Below are 21,389 nucleotides of genomic sequence, written 5' to 3' on the forward strand. Positions count from 1 at the left end.
AAATGGATGACCCAGGGAATTACAGACCAGTCAGTCTCATCTCTGTGCCTGACAAAATCTGGGAGCAGGTTGTCCTGGAAGGCATGCTAGGGCACATGAAAAACAAGGTGCTTGGTGACAGCCAGCATGGCTTCACTAAGGGGAAATCCTGCCTGACCAATTTGGTGGCCTTTTAAGATGGGGCTATGGAAATGATGGACAGGGGTGGAGCAGTTGACGTCATCTATCTGGACTTGTGCAAAGCTCTCGACACTGTCCCACACGACATCCTTGTCTCTAAATTGGAGAGACATCAATTTGATAGGTGGATCACTCGGTGGATAAAGAACTGGCTGGATGGTCGCACTCAAAGAGTTGTGGTCAACGGTTCAATGTCCAGCTGGAGACCAGTAATGAGTGGTGTCCCTCAGGGATCGGTGCTGGGACTGGTCTTGTTTAATATCTTTGTCGCTGACATGGACAATGGATTTGAGTGTGCCCTCAGCAAGTTTGCCAATGACACCAAGCTGTGTGGTTCTGTTGATACGCTAGAGGGAAGGAATGCCATTCAGAGGGACCTTGACACACTTGTGAAGTGGGCTGATGCCAACCTCATGAAGCTTAATCATGACAAGTGCAAGGTCCTACACCTGGGTTGGAGCAATCCCAGGCACAGCTACAGGTTGGACTGAGAAGAGATTCAGAGCAGCCCTGTGGAGAAGCACTCGGGGGTGTTGGTTGATGAGAAAATGAACATGAGCCAGCAGTGTGCACTCACAGCCCAGGAAGCCAACCGTATCCTGGGCTGCATCAAGAGAAGGGTGACCAGCAGGTCAAAGGGGGTGATCCTGCCCCTCTACTCTGCTCTCGTGAGACCTCACTTGGAGTATTGTGTGCAGTTCTGGTGTCCTCAACATAAAAAGGACATGGTACTGTTAGAACAAGCCCAGAGGAGGGCCACGAGGATGATCAGGGGACTGGAGCACCTCCCATACGAAGACAGACTGAGAAAGTTGGGGCTGTTCAGCCTGGAGAAGAGAAGGCTGCGTGGCGACCTCATAGCAGCCTTCCAGTATCTGAAAGGGGCCTACAGGGACGCTGGGGAGGGACTCTTCTTTAAGGACTGTAGTGATAGGACAAGGGGTATTGGGTTGAAACTTAAACAGCAGAGGTTTAGACTTGACATAAGGAATAAATTCTTTACTGTAAGGGTGGTGAGGTACTGGAATGGGTTGCCCAGGGAGGTAGTGAATGCTCCATTGCTGGCGGTGTTCAAGACCAGGTTGGATTAAGCCTTGAGTGATATGGTTTAGTGTGAGGTGTCCCTGCCCATGGCAGGTGGGTTGGAACTAGATGATCTTGAGGTCCTTTCTAATCCTAACTATTCTATGATTCTATGATTCTATATTTAGGTGACTCAGTACACTATTGTGCTGAAATGGTCATTCTGTAAGTCACAAAAAGAAAGTGTGTTTCTCTTCCCCTTCACTGTTACCATTTCCTATGAGTTTATCTTTACTTATTCCTGAGCAAATTGTACGTTTATTCCCACTAAATGAAAATCAAGTTGTATCTGTTTGGCATTTCAGAAGTTTGCAAGCCATCACATCAGGTTTAATAACAGTTTATGTTTAAATGTATACTGAAAATAGCTGTGCTCTGTCATGCAACGCTGGGTGTTGACACAAGATTTACCTTAGGGCTGTTTGACTGTTATTGATACAGCTACTGATCACAGGATTCACTCATCATCTTCTTCCTGGCTTTCCTGATTAACTTATCTCCTCAGTTTCTTCCTACTGCCATAATGACATTTCTTTCAGCTTTATCTGAAAATATCTTCTAGTGTCCTGGTCTTCAAAAAAAAATACCCACAATAATAAAAACCTGTCCTAGGTGTCCTCATTTGATCAGTTCAGGTGTGTTAAACTCAACATACTTGACTCTGTGCAGAATTTGTCAAGGCTGATTCCTACCCAGGTTAATGACGAATCTGGGGAGCTCAAATGAAAAACGAATCCGACTACCAGTCTGCTTGGAGACTGCTTTGGGAGTGTGAGCCTGTTTGGCCCTTTAAGGTGCCATATAGTGCAGTGTTGTTTAGATATATTTTGTCTACCTACATAGTCTGCTCTCTTGAATTTCAAATACACCTCCATGGAATCATACCTGAATTTGAGCAGCTCTTAAAAAAAGCAAAAGCAAAACCAAACCAAAACATAAAAATAGCAAAATCTTACCTGGCCTTAGGAGCTGCCACTTGGCAAATGATAAATAGCAGTCCCTAATTAAGAAAACTTAAAGTATTATAGGAAAGTGGTTAGACAGCCATGGTTTGATAATCTTATTTTGTTTTCACAAGTGACATAACAAACCTCCTTCTAGCTCCATAATAGCTAATTAAAGTACAAAGATAAATGAGAGGGGTTTAATTTTTTAATTAAAACCCCTTACAATATAATTCTCTTTTTCTGTTATGACAAAAATGGCAAAACAGTTTATATTTTACATTTCAGAGTCTTTCTGGAGCAACTAATTTTGGAAATAAGGATGTCCATTAAGGGAAGGGTATACAGCACTGTATTCTTTGTCTTGTAACGTAAGCAGAGCAATTATTTTTTTTTTTTTAGTTAAGAATTGGTGCCTTTTGGAGAGATTTTCAGCTAGATTAATTATTTATTTGTTTCTGTCAGTAATTTTGGGGGTATTGGGGTGAATAGCGTTTCGAAAACTCACATCTAATTTGTGTTATTTATGGCAGTAATAACAACTCACCTTTTCATCCCTGTTGTAGGTTTAAAGTAGATTATATTAAGGTTGGTTGCATTGAAGTGCTTTCCTGCATTCAGCCTGGCCAAGAGTTTTGCAGCAGGAATGTTGAGTTTTAGTCTAAATGTACTACCTTGTATTGTGTTCCACAGCTCGCCCCCACTTCAGGCTTCCTTGGTTCCTGGCTGAAGGGAAGATAGGGGGTTGAAGGTCGCTGAACTTGGCCTGAAGAATCCTCAAAGTTTTGGAGGGGGTTCATGTAACTTTGTGGGCATATGAGCCTGGGGCCTTTGAGGAGCGGTGTGGAGCCAGACAAGCTCCAGAGGCGCTGAGGAGGGACTGTGACCCCCGAGGCACAATCCCTCACTCAGATCTCCAGCACACAGGTTTGTGCACGTAGCTGCACCATCCCTCTGGTGTATCCAGCCAGTTCTGCAGGCTGGTGCAAGGGTAAGTAGATTAATGGTCTGGCTCTTTTTCACTCCTCTGGGGTAACTTGGAAAGCCAGGAGAGAGCAAGTCTGTTCTCATGACAGGACTTGCCCATTGCCACATTGCACGAGGTAGCCACAGCCCACTTCTAGAGCTCCCGCAGCCCAGACACAGCCCCCTCTTCTCTCAGGCTGGAGGCAGTGGTCAAGGGTATTGCCAATCATACTGCAGGTCGCGATTTCCTGAGGTTCAGTGTTCTTGGCAAGGGCTGATATCTGAACCTCAGCTATAGCTAAACAGCATGCTGTGGACTGACAACCTGTATGTCATGGTGCTCAGCCTGCCTCTCCACAATGCAGTGTACACATGGGCATAGGTGTATTTTCCAGAGGGAACATTTGCTTCTCTGTCTCATCTATGGGAAGGATGTACTTGGAAGGTGAGGCCTCCAAACTTTTCTTCCTTCTTCCATAGATTTCTACTAGAACATGATAACAAGATATTCTGTGGGCTGTTAATATTTTGTGACTTCCTTTTTTCTTTCCTGCTTGGGTGCCTGATTTAACATCTTGTAGCAAAATGCTAGGCATAAAAAATAAATCTTCCCAATGTCTTTCCTGCACCTAATAAACATCCAAATGATTGAAGTTTTAAATCACCTAAGAAAACTAAATTCATTTTTTAATTTGCGCTTCCAAGGGAAAGGAGTGCCTTTGGGTCCTTGGCAGATAGAACATTAGTCTCTTTTCCCTTTATTTTTATTTTTTTCAAACATGATGATGATTTAATCTTTTTTTCAGGTTTAGAAAAGTGAGATCCTGCAAGTAGAGGTAGGAAGTTCACAGGGAAGTCAATTCAGGCTGTGTTCTATGGCCCTGAATCCTGCAGGCCTGGCAAACAGCAGATGACCATGTAGTTAACTAAGCAAATGTACAATAACAAGTTAAATATATTATATTTAAATCAGAACATAAATATAGGTATGCATAATTCAAGAGGAGGATGCCTTTGCAGTCAGAGCAGACAGGAGGTCAATAACCCTTGATGATAGTTCTTTCAAGTATTAATATTAATGAAGTCAGTCCTTGCACAAGGTTTTTTCTCACCCTGGATGGAGAAATAGGGGCATCATCAATTTTGAATACATGTGCAGAGCATGTGGTTTGAATCTTCCCTATACGTAATTTGATGATTAACCTTGGCTTTCCACATTCATACTCAGAGTTCACTAATGCTATGCCATCCATTAGAAAGGCTATGATGAAAGCATTTCATGCCTTGCTCCAGCAATGCCAACTAATTCTAACCCAGGTAGAACTATCTTCTACCTAAAATATTCTGAACGAACTTTCTTACAATAGTATCAAGGAGCTTCCTCATTTTTTCAGTTTGCTTATATAGCCCATAAGCATATCATTTAGTGCTGCTTCTGCTCTGTTTTAAATAATCTGCCCCGATGTTAGACATATTAACACTATCTGGTCTGTAGTGCACAGGAAGGTCTGCATTTTTATGGCTCAGCAGCCAAACAGCTGAGAAGCAGTTAAAACATATTCCATTTTACAGTAATTCATTTCAGCCCTTGACAGATTGATTTCCACGGGGTTATTTGCTTCTTTCTGCACCCTACTTCATAACAATGCTTACTAGAATGATTTATTAACTCAGTGCCAAATTCTTTGATACCTTAATAGTTAGATTAACTTCAGGACATGAGGCTAAGTTATTTTTTTCCCAGGTGCTTGGGGTGATGCTTTTCAATAATGAATGAATAGGGTCATGAACTAGTAGCACTTTGGTGCCTGTGTGTGCCAAAAATGTGCTTTCTCTAGGAGCATTCAAAGCAGACATAAACAAGCTGGATAATAGCTCCTATTCAAAATAATTTCTTCTTTTTTAATGTGTACCAGTGAGCACTCAAACAGGGCATCTAGTTTGCAGATCTCCCCCATACCACTGGTTTTTGGCTTCCTTACTTATTAGAACAATATGAAGTCTCCACAGAGGCAATGTGTCCATTAAATCAGAATAGGTTAAATAAAGCTGTGTGAGTAATTGCTTTTGCAGTTCACTGTTGAACTAGAGAAAGAAAAGGTTGTCTTACATTTATCTGAAATGATTCATTTTTATTCTTCTACCTAAATGAAAAATAACCTGTTTTGGTTCAAGCAAAACTTGTCATTTGTGATCTCTCCTTTTATTTTCCTTAGTTGAAAAAAATGTAGATTTATTTTTTAAATGAAATGCTTAAAAAGAGAAATAGAAAGGTTGATTTTGAATATTGTGAAACAGAACATTTTAATTTTTTAAAAATTTTTTTTAAAATAAAAGTTGTGGCAAAATCAAGAGACTCACAAATTGTTGGAAATTCTTGAGTGAATTTCTGGAAGTGAAGTTTGCAAGCAGAAAAAAACCCACAACCAAACCACAATGGCCATCCTAGATATCTATGCTTTACAAACAGAGAAGAAAATTAGTTATGTTACCAGAACATAACTGTTATGCTCCTATCTCAGGCTAATATTTTTTTCCCTCACAGCCTCCCAGAAGTGCCCATTTAATGATGTTGACATATCACATCAATTTCCAGATAACTGAGTGCAGACTCAGGTAGCATATAATTGCCTTACCCAAGCTTTTAACGTATACATGCTGGGTACTTACTAAGAAAACTGTTTGGTAGCTGCTGCTGCACTATAATTTTGAGTCACTCACATGACCTTGGTGCCTTTCCTATACACTCTAAGTGCCATTTTATGCCATCAGCAATGTACAGTGTAATAATATGAACTTGAAGAACATTGATGAATAAAAGTCTCAGCCAAGACCATTAGGTTTATTGAGCCCAATAAAATTCAGCACAGTGGTGGATACTAGTCCTAGGCCACATTCCAGTACTGCTGAAAAAACAAGAGTTAACAGGTAAGTGAGGTGACCACAAAGTGTCTGAAGATAACCAAAAAGCTCTTGCAGTAGAGTGGAAGTACTAGGTTAAAATCATGGGACCATAGAGGATGGAAGGGTTTGTCTAGTTCAATCTCATGATCGAACCAGGTCCAGCAATAAACTTTATGAATGTCTCCAGGGATGGAAACTCAGATAAAGAAACAGAGAAGGAGTGTGAGATGTTAACTATATGTATATAGTATATATATACTATACTAATATGTAACTTGTAATATCTGTTATAACTTCCAAAAGTCTATGCTAAGAATATTTATCCTTTATCTTTGTTTACTTCAGCTGCCCACCCATGTCTTTCCCTTGGACTTAGCAAACATTTATGTTTACCAGACTGTTGTCATTTTTTAAATGTTAATCAGACAGAAAATGACCTCATCCTTCTTCTTTAATTATTAAATCTTGTCCCTTAATGACGTGAATCCAAAATAACATCTCAGACCAGGATTGGTGACTGTGTGCAAAACCAGAATTTTATTAAGAAAGGTTTTAAATTCTCAAATTTTCTTTTTTCCCAATATCAGTGACATTTTTATGCTGCAGAAGATGGGTGTTTATTTCAGCTCTGGAGCGTCTTCTGATCAAAAACACATACACCAAAAAAGATGTGCTGTAGACGAAGACGGATTGCAAATGAGCTATGGGACCCAATATCAGCTTTCTAAGGTTCAATCAAGGTTCTGGCTGTTTAGCGTTTGTAGAAACAAAGTATATGAAAATCAAAGTATCTGAGTTTCTAGTGCAGAAACTAACTGTAAATGCAAATTTGCAGGAAGGAAAGCAATGTCCAAGTACATATGTTGTGGTAGATACTCTGAAATTTAGAGCATACCTTGTGAACAGATGACTGGATGGAATAGCATATATATTTTCTTATTATTACTTTGAAAATTACTGACATAATACACTACTAGTATTGAATAAATACTACTAGTATTGAATAAATGTTTAGGTAAGAGAACCAATTATCTAGCTTGGCAGGGTTCTCTGGAGGTCATCTGCCCCAAACTCAGCACAGAACCAACTTAACACCAGATTGATGCTTTCTTTACTAATCTCTTTGTCTCTAAGGAGAAATACAAAACTAACATGAAACAAAATGATGCAATGCTTGCAAAGCAAGGTGAACCAACAACCTTCTGCTCACTGTTGTGAGATCAGTTTTCTGGGTTTTGTTATGGTAACATTTGATATGACTGTGTGTTTGCTGGATGTGGATGGAAAATGAGCTGTACCAGTTATGTTCTCTGTTCGTCACTTGTCGATGCACAGACACACGCACAATCAATAATCCTTGACTACTTTGTTCCTGAAAGACAACTTAGCGCTTCAGCCTCCTCTAAAACCTCGTGCCATGATCTGACTTCCTTTCGGCAGGTCTGGGGCATTGTATAAATTTCTTTTTTTATGCAAATGGTTTGAGAAATGATGCTTTATAATCTGCTCTAATCTTCCTGGGTCAGTTGATTTTTCTCAAAACCTAACCTGCTGCCGGAATGGATTGTGTTTTTTGCCTTTTTAGCCACCATTTTACTATTAAAGGAAGAGAGGTTAAATTATCTCTAACAGCTGTCATTTGCAAAATCTTGGTTCCAGAGTGCATTTCTTTCCCCTGTAAATATTTGGTTGCTATGCACTAATTCCCAATGGCAACAGATACTCTAAAAGGTACTTACTGGTTACCTACTTATTGCTTCTCCTGAGATAAATGACCCTCTCATTCAAGATAGCTAAGAGCTAAAGTTTGGATTTATTTTGGGTAGGATGAGAGAATGTTGTCAATGTATTCTTTTCTATGGATTACCTGATTATTTTCTATTCAGACATGACACTGAAAATCAATCCCTGCCCTTGTGCCATAGACAGTTATATCCAATAGACTTAACACAAAAATAATCAATTTCCCAGTAGGTATACTGCATGGTTAGGATATTGGTTTCTTTTCAGTAGGGAGGCAATCACATTGACTAGATGAATAAATAAGCTCCTAAACTACTTTTTTTTCCCCTCAGACATTTGACTGTTTCATGCTCTGTACTGTTCTAATCATATTTGCACTCAGCACAGACATTCAAATTTCCTGAAAATTCCTGACTAAATGTGGAAGGAACATGGCATAGTCTAAAGATAGGTATTTCAGAAATAGATTTTCTGTTTTGACATATCTACTTTTTGACGCTTTACCTTGTTTAAAAGATGTAAGTAACCCCCTCATTTTGCTGAATTTAAGTGTCTTTTTTAGTGATTTCCTGTTTTGTTTCTTGTCTTACATTTAAAGCCAGAGATACCCAGAGCTGGTAACCACTTCTAAAAAAACCTTGGCTGGAGTAGCTGTCACTAGAGATCAGAGATACTCGTTCAGGAGTCAGCTTACATGCAAACAAACCAACTGCCCTCATTTTGTAGGTTAGAGGCAAATGCACTAATTGACTCTATTGTGTTGCATCTTATTAAACCCAGTTGACTTCCATGAACAGAACAGCTACAGAATCAGATGCTGTGTGCATTTAATTAATTAAATGTGATTATTTCGATTCACAGAAAAAAAATGCCCATCTATTGTTCAGGGTGCTTTCACGTTACACAATGAAACATTCTAGGGATTTTTTGCTCACCCTTTTTAACGGAGCTGTTAGCCATTAATGGGCATTGCAGACTGACTCACTCATGAGGGAGCATTTTGTTAACCTAAAGTACAATCCTGTTCAAAAGTTCTGGTTTGTGGTTTTTATTTAATTATAAAAAAACTATATTGTAGTTCCAGGAGGAACTAAAGAAGTAAAACGAAGGGTGTGGTTATGGGTGTTGGTATGCTTTTAAAGCAGGTTCAAGCAGCCCTGGTAACTTTGATTTTTTCTTTTCAGCATTTTAATTTACATTAGTTGCTTATAAAAGCATTTGATTAAATGAACCACTGCTCTTTTCTTATGCTCATCAGTCAAGTTTGTCTTGCTTTGCCACATTTATGTTGTGACTCAGGCCAAACTCTCCTTTTCAATGCAGAGAGAAGGAAAAGAAACATCCCACTGCCATAAAAGGCTGAGGTTGCTTGCATTTCTTTGGTATTTCTTTTTTTTTGGCGGTGGGTTTGACTGTGGACTGAAACAGTTTGTAGGTGAGTTTTCTCTGCCTACTCACATAGCTGTAGCACTCCTCTTCAGCTGGTGGTCTCAAATGAAACAAAAATCTTTCTGAAAGCTTACGTGTGAAATCAGCATCATCTTCTGCATACTGGACTCACATTCTCACTGTGCAGCTATAGGAGACCTCAGAAAGCAAAGGGCATCTGGGAGAGGGACAAGGCAGCTTCATTCCCACAAACACTGCTCTCAGTAAGCAAAACCAGGGTTGTGATTACTGTGACAAAGATCCATTCAGACCTTCCAGTCACAGCCCTGACATAAATAGCCTAACAGCAATGATTGGCTTCATACTGGTGGCCTTGAAATGAGGAAGAGAATTGGGCAAAACTATACTGTCATCAGGCAAACAGATAGACAACCTGTTACTAATCCAAATAGCTAGAAAGAGTTTATAAATATTATTTTATGTCCTGGCAATGTAATTATTTATGTGCTGAAGAGAAAAAAAAAAGGCTCTGTTCTTTTGTGTTTAACTCTGAGCTGCTCTGAACGCCACAGAGGAAATTGTACTTATATTGAATTGGTTGTACATCTCAAGACTCTGTGTGTTGCAGTATTTTGTCCCAGAGTCATTAAGCATTTTATGAAGGGCTATGTTATGTGACACAATGGTCTTATCATTAGGTGTGTACATATTACATCATATACGGAGAAAGGACTTAGTTTATGCATCAAGTTTTTCAAATTAAGAATGTCCATGTCTCTTAAAAGGGCATCGGTGTTATATTTTAAATTATCATTTGGAAAGTTTCTAAGGGATTTCTTTCACGTGACAGTATGGTTTCTCAGATTTTACATCACGAAAACATGGGCACCATTTTAACATCCTCCTGTTAGAAATGGTTATTATCTATTGCTTTGGACTGGCAATCTAGATTAAAAAACCCCAGTATCTAGATTAGAGTCATGATCCTCCCAGGCATTTCTGCAACCTCACCTGAAAAAGATAGAGGGTTTACTTCATGATACAGCAGTGAGACTGATACACAGGAAGGATATGAAGAACAAGATAAATGTTGTTCAGTCTTAAAGGACAAAATTATCATGGCTGATCACCAGTATCTCATAAGCTATAAAACTGGGGTGGGCTCTGAAGGGGATTTTGAAGTTAAAACATTTACCTGATGCATTTAATTTCTATAAATGCTCAGTGAAAAATTACTTGCACCTAAAGAACATCATGAATCAAGCTTACTAGTGGCCCTTTACTGCATCCCATGGAGAAACAAACTATGGGCTGGTGACTTTATAGGAGCCTCTATTTCAGACTCAAAATGTGTATTACTGTTCCTCCAGCAAAAAAAGAAACAAACTGAACTTTCATGGAAACTCTTTCCTCTTCAGCAGTTTAGTAGGTTGCTGTACCAATTTGCAGGGGAAAGGAGGCAGAAAGACACAATGTGATTTATTACCCTTTAAACAATAATTGCAGTTCCAGAAACTGCTGCTTACGATCATGCAATGTAAAATGTCTTTGCAGAGCACAGGCAAAAGATGGTTAGTCATGTTTTCCTCAAAAAAAAAAGCTGTTACAAAAGGTATCTTTGCAGAATCATATTATCGATCATGTCTTGTTTGTCTCGTTTGGGAAAATCTTTCTTCTGGCAGAAGAAATTTTAAGTATTCAGGCCATGAAGCTTCTCCAGGAGGAGCTGCATAGATTTAGTTTCACCCAGAAAAAGGCACCAAGTAAGAGAGGCATTGAGTTCCAGCAAAACTCTGCCTAGCACTGACAACAAAATGATACATCCTCTGCCAGGCTGTTTGCAGTAAGTCAGTCAATTTTAGGAATTAAAAGTAAAGTTAAATGCGTCAATTCTGCCTCAATCCATTGAGTGCTTGGCAAATGAGTTTTCACTGCAGTCCAGGAGCCACCTCATCTCAAAGTCAACTGGACACTTCTCTGAGTTATTAATGTTTCTAGATAGAGGGACAGGACACAGGGTTACTTTGTTTGTGCAGAACAGACTTTAAAGCTTTCCTTTATTTTTTGCCTAGTGCAGAGTTCCTTTAGTGGGAGGTTTTCAGAATTTCTTTCAATTCTGACTGGGTTGTAAATACCAGAGTAGTCTCTGCTGTGGTATCTCCAGTTTAGAGGGAGGCTGGGAATTGAAGAACTGTTGCAAATTACTTCCTTAGAGAAATCAACCAAGTTTTTGCAAATGTATTTCCTTTGCAAGTTAGTCCTCACTGTTTACCAAGGGCTTCCTGGGTCTCAGAAAACTCACCTACCTACCTATATGAAGCGGTTTTGTGCAAATAAACAGTCATCTTACAATCCCTTTTCATCATGGCTGTATACAAAATTCTACTTTTTCTGCAGTTCTGAATGCTATCTATAACTGGATGAAGACTCTTTAATGGCCGCACCCCAGCTGTGAATAATCTATATCAATTCTCTGTATTCAGAAAATACCTTCTTGTCCAAAAGCGTATTTACTTTTCTACAGTTAAATCAACTGGTCTCACTACCTATTTTTCTATACAAACTTCTCTTGAGAAGATATTTGCAACAATTCATTATGATTTGCAGCTCCATACCTGAGATCTGGTTACACGCTTTTAAAGACTTGCAGCTTCATTATTTCTGACTTGAAAAACTTAAAGAAAATATTTGTTCCAGTCATGTTCAGCTGGCATTGTAATAGTTTCAGTTTCATGATAGATCCTCAATACAGCAATATGTTCTGAGCTTCTTTCTCTTCTCCTGCTGAAATCCCAAAGAGTATTTTTATGAAATTAGAAAATGCTTCAAATATTGATTTCAGCAGGGCTACTTTGGGAAAACTGAGTGTGAGCACAGGTGTTTCTAAACTAAGCTTTTACTTGTAACTATAATTCCTTCAAAATATTTAGGCAGCAATATGATTTTTAAGTTTGCTCTATACCTTTAGCTGATAGCTTAAGGTATGTGCAAATGATGATATTAGTCAACTGATATGTACAAATGTGGTAATTATCATATTATGTTGACGTCAAATCTGAGCAGCTCAGACTTTGATGAAGTTAAGAGTGAATTGAACTATAATTTCAGGACTCAGGTGCAAAGACTTTAATCCAGACTTTCATCCCACTGTGTCTTTGATTTCATCCTTAACTGTTTGCTTTAGTGATAACAGCAGATTTAGAAAATATGCTAAATTTTGCTATGTTCTTAGGGACGTGTATGTCTTCTTACTCTTAGACAGTGCAGCACGAGTCTTCGTGTCATGTAAGGAAATACTGTTTTTGTTAATCTTTTCTATTCTGTTAATCTTTTGGAAAATTATTTTGCATCCCACTTCCACAATGTAGTAGGTGAACAGAATGGGGACCTTTGCAGAATAACTAGTCATTACTCTTTCTAGACTGTTACAGCCAATTAATGAATTAATAATGTTTACAGGTCAGATTTAATGTTATGATGTATTTCTTTAAGTGACAAGAAGGGGGAACCTAGGCTGAAATAGTGAAATAAGCACAGGAGCTTCAGAATGAAAATGGCATTGATTTTATTTTATGAAACAACTGCTGTTTCTATGTTCATAGGAACATATTCTCACAGGCATTCTTTCTTGCTGTAGCTTGACAATCTGGATTTACACTGTCTTGGTTATGTGAAATACTTACTAAACAAAAATAAAAAGACATACAACATCAGTCTTGATATTCTTGGACATTCTTACCCATGTGTGGATAAAGAATGGTAGTCAAGCGAAAGTAAAGCTGTCTAGTAGCTAGGCACACTCACCCAAATAATCTGCCTGTGAATCAAATTCAACAGACAAAACTTAAATGTCTTGTTCTGAAGCCACATTTTCATTCCAAGGCTTTGTTGTCACTGGCCAAGCAGAGTAATTTAAACGGACTTTTTATTCAGCATCCAGCTTTAAATTATAGCATTACAACCCTACTGTTTGATGATATCAGAAGGCAGAAATACAGCCTCTCTAGGAGATCTTTTCTTTGCAGATTGGAAGCATAATTTCAGAGATGCAGTGTTTGTGAAAGAGGGTGCAGGGCCAAAACATCATAGTGAGATGGGGTTAGACATCGTGTGTCATAAATTCCATGAAATGGATAGGAAGTTTAAAGGCATGATTGCAAAGTATAGTAACAGCTACAAAAGTATGCCAGTGCTGTTTTTACCACTGATTCTTTTTTCTTTTGAAGGAGGCAACAGAGCAGGTACCATGGGAGAGGACGGGGTACCCACACTCTGCTCATTCAGGCTTGGTATCTGTATGAAAGAAACTGCTTACCAAGGGATGTAGCTTTGTCAGATGTGTGAAACCATTATGGTCTTTCATGGAATGCTCATTGATTATTTTGTGGATTTTGGCAGCAGTTCCTTTTTTATCAGTGAATGTCTTAAGCCCAAAATCTTAAAAATTCTTAAACATTTCAGATGAATAGGCAGAAAAATGTTTTTGCTGATACTGAGGGAAGTTAGTCCATGAGAGCTGGGAGACAAGTCAGTGGGAGTAAAGCTGGTGGGACAAGTATCCTGTTGCTGCTTTATTACAGCTTGTACAGAGCCTGCATTTTGCTCAGTATGATAGAATATTCCGCAGTTAATACTTTTCCTTTCCTTTTCTTATTGCTTTTCCTTTCTCTTTCCCTTTCTTTTTCTTTTCCTTTTCCTTTTCCCTCCCTTCCCTTCCTTTTCTTTCCCTTTCCTTCCCTTCTTTTTTATTTTGTGGGTCAGAAACACATTTATGGAACACTTGGCCCACTGGTGCTGTTTTCTACTAGGCATTTTTCACTGCTCTTCAGTGAAGAAAGGTTTAATATTTTTCCTACACAGAATATTTTTTCCTTCCTTTAGTTCAGTCTCAGTCCAGCCAATGGCTAGGGAATGTCTTCAGGCAAAGCTGTCTCACAGCCCTGCAATGGCAGCTGGGCTGGCTGCAGGCAGAGGTACAGTAGGTTAACAGTGATGAGGCAGCCCTTCACCCCTTCCTCCATGTGGTTTTCCCTCCTTGCTTGTATTTGCTTCTGTGTATATTGGCAATCTCTTGGAATAGTGACTCTCCTGACTGGTATGTAAAACCTTAAAGAAAGTCATTGTTTTCACTGTAGCTCTGAATCTCAACTGGGGGTGCTGGAAATGAAACTTGCAGTTACTGAAAGTGTAGCAAGATTTAGAGCCTAGAAACTGATTTTTCAAATAGATTTACCAGATTTGTGTGGTATTTAATAGCTTGTGTCTTGAAAGCCATTAAATTTACATTATGCTTTATCACATTACAAACAGTCATGGTTCAAAGTTACTGTTTTACAAGAAGTCACAAACTTGGATGTGGATACAACTTGTTGCTTTCTTCTTTTACTTTTCATTAAAAACAATTTTTTGTATATTGTTGCTCTGATAAAAATGTAACTTAAAACTGTCTTCTTCCAAAAGAGTTACCTACAGAGCTGAACAATGCTTTATTGATAATAAAGTTGGGTTTTTTTGCATTAGTTTATTCAGTGTACCCCATCTCATTTTCTGCAGCCCTTGGAAACTTACTGAAGCAGCAATACAAGATTAGACCCTTAAACAATGTCACCAAGAACATTGTATTTCTAGCAGTGCAGTCCAATGTGCAATAGCATGAGTATGAAAATGATTCATGCCATCTATTAAAGGCTAATTTAAATACAGTAATACTGTTTTACCATTCAGATGCTATAAATTACTGCATCTCCTGTAGTTTGAGACTACATCAAGCCAGCTTTTACAACCTGCCAACAAACTCCAAACCCAAAGGATTTTTAAAACATTGTAATTGTCACCATAGACAGATTTTTTTTTTTATTTTACTTGTATGGATAATAATCTTTCAAACATTTTAATACAATCCTAATGAAATCTAAGAAAAATGGATTTCATAGTTCATCTGCTCGTTCACTGCAGAAACTGCAGAACAGTATATTAAAAATGTATTTCTCTCTTACTCATTTTATATTATCAATCAAGTAAATCAAACTTGGAATTCTAACTTATTAGCATAAAATCTCACCCAGACACAATCTACTTGATGAACAGGCTTCTAAGTTTTTGTTATGGAGTCATAAATTATATTGATATTACTGAGGAAAAGAAATTCTCATACTTTACTCAGTGTTTTTGACAAAATACTGTATCAAGTTATGGCTGCTTGAGAAATATAATGTTTTGTTTGAAAAACAGATCTAAGCTGATTAGTTTATTAGTTGTAATACCTGTTACTCATGTTTCCTGCTTAAATATTCACCAATATAAAACAATTTTAACATTCCCTTGGGCATACAAGCACACACACACACGCACACATGAACGCGTATATCTGCCATGCCACAGAAGTCTGCCAGCTATGTACTTTTATATGAAAGTTTCTGGACTATTTAGTTCAACTGCACAGGATATTCCACTTGGTATAAATTAGAAAATCATACTTTGGGCCTAATCCTTCATTTCTTGAACACCTATGGATTTCTGCAACTAACGCAAATTAGAAAGGGGTCAGGCTCTTGCCTGCTTGTATTCAGGTAACTTTACATCTCTTATGTATGCAGGGATCCTGTAAGATACCGGAAACATGCAACAAAGTTTGAAGATGATCTTCATTTAAGCTGTAATTACAGAGGTATTAGCTGCCTGCTGAGATTGGGTCTTAGCAAATCCCCATTTGCTCTTTACACAGTGGGGCTGCTGATTTGGTCTTTTCATGGAATTTTCAAAATCTTATCTATACATCCCATCAACATGTACAGTAAGTACAGTCTCTGCCTGACTGCCATACAGAAACTGTTCTGCTATCTTCTTTTCTCTTTGCTTCCCACCCCCCCACCATGGTTGTCTTGGAACTAATATATAAATAATTATGGAAGGATTAATTGCGCTTGTACAGAAATCTTTCTTTTCTCTACAGTAAGCTATTCCTCTGTCTACACTTGAAATTATTTAGTCTACCAGAAAAGTGTATTTAAACCATTCTTGCATATTGTAAACATTTTCCTTTTGGAAGAATTCAGCACCCAGAATGACATACCTTACTGGTGCAAGTGGTGGCACTGAGCCTGCTTGTCTGCACCAAGGTGTCTCACTCTGAGCTCATCGAGTTCACAAATCCAACCCCAGCAGAAGGTGCTGAGCACTTATGCATCTGGCTTTGATGTGCCCAAACCCATCGCCTTCTTACTCTCTGTTCAAGACATATGGTGTGGCCTATGGGAATGCCACCGACAACTTTCACAGAGAAAGTGTGAGTCTCAGACTATTTGATCCCTTATCTTTTAGGAGGATACCTTTGTCCTTGTGAAAAGCTGCTATGCCCTGAGGAGAATCACAGACTTGGTATGACATGTTAACCTTTATTTGAAGTACATGAGAGATACAAGCATAATACTCCCTTGTTCTCTGTGCTAAGGCGCAGCACCCTCAATGGACAGGCACAGTACCTTGTAATGGGAAATGAAAGTAAGAAACACACTGCCTGCTGTCAATACCTCTTGAGCAAGTTTCTGTTCCTCCCCACTGTATGGAGGTCTGACTCACAGCCTATCTCAGATGGCTGTCAGATTATCAGTGACCATGATAAAGCTTTCACTTATCCCAGCTGGGGAGGCTTAGAAGCAAATAAGAATTGCAGTAGGAAACAGCTGCTCACATGTCTGTGATGAGCAGGCTCACAGGAAGTTTTTTACTCAGTTTCTGTGCCATTCATTATTTAATTTACCACCTGATGTTCCTGTCATGCAGTAAATCCAGAGAATTACTATTTGCTGAGACTTTCACTGTGTCAGTTTGTGCAGATGCGTAACACAGTCTCCCAAGTTTCTTGAGAATTTCAGATAACATGAAGGAATTTTAGTGCAACATTTTAGCTGGTTTCTATTCTGCGGCATGCTGCTCCAGCAGTGCCTACGGCTTTCCGCTCAGTTTTTGTTACTGCAGTCTGTAAGGATCTACCCTACAGTATCCCGATCTCTGCACAGGCAAGTCCCGCAGGCTGATAATAATCATGTACACATGCAGAACAATGATCATGATAAAAATCAGTGTAACAAAAACAATTTGCCTGATGATCACAAATGTTATTAATTGATTAGTGCAGCAGCTTTACACTGTGATTTAAGACAAAGACAGGTATTCCTTTTAAAGACATTAACTTAAAAATACAGCTCAGACAAAAAAAAAGGTCAAACTGTGACTCAAATACAACTATGATCTGACCGTACCAAATACCACATGTAGCAATATCACCATATTTCTACTGTGTATAGAAAACTGTAGCCACTCACAGAATGTGAGGGGGAAAAGATTTTAAAGTTAGAATTTGTTCATCCATTCCATACTTTTCAAACAAGATTACTGTTCATTAAACAAATTCGCAATAGATTTTCAATAAACCTCCTGAATTTTGACGCAGTCTTTAACACTGTGTAGTGTCACTGAGCCAGGTAGTGACACTTTTATTTGTAATAGATGGCATCTTTTTCTACATTTACAGCTACTACTTCCGCAGTTGTCCAAATGTGGTACCACTGACAACAAATAGCTCTCATTAGTGCTAATGGTGTTCTGAAAAACCTTTCCCCATCTACAAAACAGGCAAAGCAACAGCTTCTTACTTCAGAAGATGTTCTGAAGGTCAGTTACCTTACCATTTCCCTCCAATGAGGCTATCTTCAGCCATTAGCAGATGGAATAATGTGTACTGTAGTTGATATTTTGTTGGTTTGGTTTAAGGGTTTGTTTGTGCTTTTCTGTTTTTTTTTTTTTGTTGTTGTTGCTGTTGTTGTTTGTTTTAATAGCATTTTGAAAAGCAAGTAATAGTTCTGAATAAAGGAGCAGAAGAAAGAAGTTACTGCCTCTGTTGTACAGTATTGCTTAGGACTATTTTTCAACACGTTTTTGATGACACATTTTCAAAGCCTCTCAATTCTGATATCTTGTTTTATTTATTACCAATGAAAACATTTCTGACAGGTAGGTAAGTGAAGCCTTCTAAACATTGAGATTGTGTCCTCATCCTCCAGGGAACTGCTAATGTCTTGGAAGCAAACTGTGTGATCTGGTTCTGGGAGGGATTGATCATTGGAGGCTTAGTAAGTGTTACCTATCCTCTTGAAGGGAAGGGCTGGTAATTCAGCCTTTCACCATCCTGTGAGTCATCAAGCAAATAGTCCAGCAGATGGATCTGGGGTTACTCCAGGCTTGTGAGTTCCTGACGATTCTCAATATGCTCATTAACCTTGTGCTTTTGAAGAGAAACCCAGTCTGATGCCTGAAGGCTTTCTATATTGACATTTCTGTTGCCAGTAGAGTTGAAGGAAAATACCATTTGTTTTTCATGGGAAAGCCTGGGAAGTTGGGAAAGGAGTAAAAGAAAGAGTTGGTTTTAATTTATTATTTATGCTGACATTTCCCATAAATGAAAACAGGAAAATAGTCAGTTTTCAAATATTAATTATATTTTTCAAAACTGGGGCTTCTGTATTAAAACCAAATATTTTCCAGTATTTCATTTTCAACAAAGAAAATATAATTTCTTTGAAAAATGGTGGGGGGTACAATAAGTATTTTTATATGCAATGAAGGGGGCACTCTGTGTGTGAATAAGAGTTCAAACTACTTAAATATTATGTTAATGAATGTTGAGCTTTAGTAGTTTTTGGAACTTCATCTTTTTTTCTTTTCCAGCCATGTCAAGTTTAATTTTCAATAAGATAGTATTGGTGGGCAACAGAAAGTTGATGCTGAATTTGCCCCTTCTCTGCACACAACTGCCACAGAGAGTTCCTTGCAAAATGCAGATGCTGCAGGGAAATCGTGCTCCAAGTTTCCTTCCCTGGTTCAGGAAGGAACCTTAAGACAAAGTCAAGCTGCCTGGATCAAGTATTTGACACCCAAATGCTTACTGCAAATGGACATAGTACTGATTCTAAACTTACCTAGCTGTTAACCCCAGAATATGAAACACCTCTGATCATTTGTGTGAGGCAAACATGCTCTCCCTGAAAACTGTGCTACCAGAAAAACTAGCAACCTCTGCATACAGACTTATACATTACTTAAACATAAATGATAGTGTCATAGAAGAAAAATAGGGGAAAAAAGGAGAAAAACAAATGGGATCAATGACACTGTGGAAGTGCCTGCATGGCACATGGGTAATCGAAAGTAGTGAACCGCATCATGCAAAATCCTGTTCTCCTCCACCAGTGATACCTGAAACATGGATGCCTAGTGCAGAAACTGTAGATGGCCAACATCTGACCATATGAGGTCTGCACAGAGCGGTTGCCATACCCTTGAGTGTTTGTTCAGGCTTGCCAAATGGGAGCCAACAGGGGCTGAGTTTTTGCTCAGTCTTGTTATGTCCCCTCATCCTTTTTACATGGGTTTGTTGCAACTGCTGTTTTCTGTCTGGCTTTAGTGTCTTTCATCTCTTTTTCTGTACAAAGCACAAAAACTAAGACAAGCATCTATGGCCCCAGGAGGAGCTGTAGCCATGAAGTAGGCCAAGTTTTAATTCTGCTTTTCAAGACTATAGCTGTTTATGACGTCTGGCTATGTTAACATCGACAGTGTGTTGGTTAGTAAAGATAATGACTAGTACTTGAAAAATTGACAGAGTCTCCAAGAGATGTAGGGTAAGACCGGATCAAAAAGCTAAAAATAAGAGTAGTGCTATTTATTCTTTCCAAAGGAACAAAACTGAAAATGAGAAACATCTTGGTATAGCCTACAAGAACACTGACTTGTACAATGTTAATTTATTGATGGTACTGAATGAAGTGCAATGTGAAACAAGGAAACTAAAAGGCTATTAATGTCTCACTATATTTCAGAACTTGTATCTACCCTGCCACAAACTTTTTGCTTGGGCTAATATTTCTGAGAGGTCTTAGGAAACAGAGGTTCTTTTCTTTGTTTCATGTTTTTCACAGAGGTACTTTTCACTTTTTCCCTCTTACAGATGTCTATGTGGGTGAGAGGGACAGCTTTTTAGCAAACTGATAATGACTTGCAGCATTCAGTGAAGCTGTTACACACTGTACATTATTTCTACAGCTTCTATGTTTGTAGCTGTTTCTGCCTTCAGCAGGGGGTACCTGTAGTGTAGGAGAATGATAAGAAAGGAAAGAATGAAGCTGGAATCAAGAGAGAGCAGGATACTTTAATAAAACAGCTCAAAGTATCTTTTCAGACTGACCTTACTATTCTGATTTCTAAATTGGGTGCAAATCATTCAGGATTTATTCTGTTGTGTAAGGGAAGCATAAGCAAACATCACAGGAATATAGCTGTGCTATGTAGCTGCCTTTTCTATTCAGCACCTTTATCTTGTCACAAGCCATCTTGCATAGTGACAGTATAAGCAATAAATTAAAACTATAGCACTGTGTCTTTCCAAAGCTAATGGATGTAAGCCCACAGTTCTCACCCTAGCAGGCAGGCATTTGTCCCATTTGTTCCTTCTCTTTTTTACCACTAGTATACTAGTATACTTTCCCCTTTCATCCACAGGAATTATTTGCTATCATCAACACAGTTTGTTTATTACTTGATAATGGAAATGAATCAAGTTGTATACTGCTCTCTGTGCCCTGTACAGTATCATCATTATATGATAATAGCAGAGATAGATCAGAATGGTAGAACATGTTTGATTAGTATCTCCCAACAAGGGCACAAATTTTATTGGTATTTAATATCAAGAGGCATAAGAACAGAGATCATCAGTTTAGGGAGAATCTATGCTAGGCTTAGTACAATTATCACTTCTCATAGACTTGGGTATTGGGTATTATTATGTTGGTAGATGTGTAGAGTTTTAATGCCATGCATGTAGATTGATATCTATCTTTTCTGAATTTTGTTCAGCTTTATGTATCTTAAATATGTGCAATATGGAAAACAGAAGATACCTACATGCCCAGCAGGATGGTGATCACAAAGTATGCTCCAAAGATGACATTAATTGCACATTTTTCAAACAGCTGAACTTTTACATCAAAAATCCTGGCTGACTGCATATTTTAGTTCAACAGTTCGATAAGAAATAGTACTACTAATATCATAAAGGTAAGTCAAAGAATTCAGTATTCCGAAGACTTACTGTAGAAAACTCCCATAGGAATGGCAGAAATA

At 38.4% G+C, this 21,389-nt stretch overlaps 1 long non-coding RNA gene across 3 annotated transcripts in view; it reads left to right on the forward strand.

The window, feature by feature from the left end:
* The first annotated feature begins 3,528 nt into the window (after positions 1-3,528).
* The window catches only part of LOC115946803 (uncharacterized), a 31,982-nt gene continuing 14,121 nt past the window's right edge, over positions 3,529-21,389 (forward strand). Inside the window, exons 1-3 of one of the 3 annotated variants that reach the window (XR_004549913.1) lie at positions 14,230-14,304; positions 16,530-16,586; positions 17,743-17,854. This is a non-coding gene — a long non-coding RNA (uncharacterized lncRNA). Of the gene's footprint in view, positions 3,619-14,201; positions 14,305-16,529; positions 16,587-17,742; positions 17,855-21,389 lie in introns of those variants that run through there. The other 2 variants (XR_004080830.2, XR_004080831.2) reach the window with 2 other exon arrangements.

This window comes from Melopsittacus undulatus, chromosome 1 (assembly GCF_012275295.1).
Source record: "Melopsittacus undulatus isolate bMelUnd1 chromosome 1, bMelUnd1.mat.Z, whole genome shotgun sequence".
NCBI classification, from domain to species: Eukaryota; Metazoa; Chordata; class Aves; order Psittaciformes; family Psittaculidae; genus Melopsittacus; species Melopsittacus undulatus.